The 1,758-nt window shown below is 36.5% G+C and overlaps 1 protein-coding gene across 1 annotated transcript in view; it reads right to left on the reverse strand.

Annotated features, from left to right (window-relative positions):
- LOC108668283 (nucleolar protein 10) overlaps positions 1-1,758 on the reverse strand; it is a 19,625-nt gene that overhangs the window by 16,897 nt on the left and 970 nt on the right. The gene's annotated exons all lie outside the window — the stretch shown is intronic.

The raw sequence follows: 1,758 nt of genomic DNA on the forward strand, positions 1-1,758 counted from the left end.
ACCATATCCATGAACATGCCATTGCGCATTTACAACAACCTTGTCCACTGCAAGCTTCATATCAGCAGCCTTATAGCATTTTTTCTGTATCTGTAAGCTTACAGGATGGCTTGTAATTTCAGACCATTTTAATTGGGTTAAGTGAATTTACTATGAAAAAAAAAGATTGTGAAAAACGTACCTGAAACAGAAAGAAATGTTTAAGTGACAACCATCATATGTTTTGCAGAAATAAATAATAGTTTAGGTCAATTACTTTTTATTCTATGATGCCTGGTGCAAAATTCTATATATGACATTCTATGCACAATTTTGTGATGACCAATGAGGGCAATGATGCATTAATTTTTTGATAAGTGAAATTTTTTTTGCCAAGCGAGGTAAATGTATTCAATATTCTTTGTTTTAAATCAATTTTTTCTTAACTGGAGCATTTGCTTACTGAGATTCTACTGTAAATGCGTTTTTGGGGGTGTCCCGAATAGCCCCGGGGAGGGTGTCCCGAGTAGCCCCACTGTGCAGAAATGGCTACCTTTTTTTGGATTGAGGTATGTAAATTCTGCAAATAAAGTTTTCAAGCTGACACCTGGGTGTAACTTTTATGTAAGTAAAATTTTTTAATATGGCAATTTTTTTATGACAGACCTTAGCAGAAGTACCTAACTTTTCAAAATAGTGTTTTTCACCATTTTTTTCAGGAATTTTTCAAAGCTAGTAAATGTAGTATTTTTTGTCTTCCTTTATACTACATAGATAGAAAAAATTTTGATGTTTACGCCACTATATTTACTTTTGCAATATTCCAATTAGTTTTGCTACTAGGCCTAAAACAGTTTTACGCCGTGTTGGAGGACTGTCCCGAGTTACCCCGCCAGTCCCGAGTAGCCCCAGTTGATGGTATTCCTTGCCACACTCTGGAAGATGTATATAAACGGGGAAATTTCTCGCGTAAATCAATCTAATTATATTTTTTCGCGTAGACGTTCGTGCAAATCACGGTCATCGATTCCGCGCCGCGCAGCACTCGGCGCGGGCCGTGGAGCCGTCCGACACAGTTCTGATTTAGACACAGTTTTCATCTGAATGGAATGGCAACATCGTCTGTAGATGATTTCAAGTAACGCTGAACCAGCATTGCCAGATGGTTTATTTCTATACCAGATTTCACAAATCCGATATTTTCAGAAGGTGTCTGGTATGAATATTTTAGATCTGGTATACCTATATGCCTAAATCTGGTATTTTTCTGGTATTTTCTGACTTAGTGCAAATTTACTGCATTTAGTTCCACCTCTGAAGTTTGAACTTCCTCCAGCGTAGGCGTGGATTATATTATTATTTATATGAATTGCCTTCAGAGCGGCGCAATTAGAACTTTCCTGCCATTTTTGGAACCGCAAGTTTTCATGTCAACCAGAACTCGAACACCACAGCAGAGAGTATTTTATGCAGCTAATGAATTTTGCAAAATTTGCTGGAAGAGAGACTATTGAATTTTAGAAAAAAGGCGGGATAATTCAATGAAGGCTGGTAGCAGAGCTGCAATCTTGATACTCTATTGTGATTTGTGCTATGATAACCTACATAACAATTTTCATATGACAGACCATTGACTTACAGTATCTTGCAAATATATATATTCATATTATGTATCACATAGCATAATTACGCTCTGTAATTATGCCATATTGACCTAATTTGTATAGTCCATTTACGCGCATTGTTATTAGGTATTGATCGTGTCTCTTATACACATCT

Source organism: Hyalella azteca, unplaced genomic scaffold (genome assembly GCF_000764305.2).
Source record: "Hyalella azteca isolate HAZT.00-mixed unplaced genomic scaffold, Hazt_2.0.2 contig3582, whole genome shotgun sequence".
Classification (NCBI taxonomy): domain Eukaryota; kingdom Metazoa; phylum Arthropoda; class Malacostraca; order Amphipoda; family Hyalellidae; genus Hyalella; species Hyalella azteca.